The sequence below is a fragment of the Fulmarus glacialis genome, unplaced genomic scaffold (genome assembly GCF_000690835.1).
Source record: "Fulmarus glacialis isolate BGI_N327 unplaced genomic scaffold, ASM69083v1 scaffold7727, whole genome shotgun sequence".
Taxonomy (NCBI): Eukaryota; Metazoa; Chordata; class Aves; order Procellariiformes; family Procellariidae; genus Fulmarus; species Fulmarus glacialis.
This window is the reverse complement of record NW_009223734.1, coordinates 10,673-10,930: the sequence shown is the minus strand read 5'-3', so window position 1 is coordinate 10,930 and position 258 is coordinate 10,673. Positions and strand designations below refer to the sequence as shown.

At 68.2% G+C, this 258-nt stretch overlaps 1 protein-coding gene across 1 annotated transcript in view; it reads right to left on the bottom strand.

Annotated features, from left to right (window-relative positions):
• Positions 1 to 258, bottom strand: part of NKAIN1 (Na+/K+ transporting ATPase interacting 1) — a gene marked incomplete at both ends in the record, with an annotated part of 8,047 nt that overhangs the window by 2,806 nt on the left and 4,983 nt on the right. The window lies entirely within an intron of this gene.

Here is a 258-nt window from a genome sequence, read left to right as displayed (position 1 = left end):
AAGTGGGACCCTGAGGTCAACGGGAGCTGGTCCCGGCGCCACGATGCTGGTGTGGCGACCAGGGACCAGACAGGGACCGGGGACCATCTCAGCCTCTTCGTGGGCTAGTGCGGGGATGAAGCCCGACCCCACGCGTTGGATGAAACGGGTCCCGTCCCTGCACCCGAAGGTTGTGAGCGCTGCAGTCCCGTGGGAGACGCGGCAGCTCAGGGCTCGGGGTCCCCATCCTCCTGATCTCCCCGACCCGACCACGGCGGA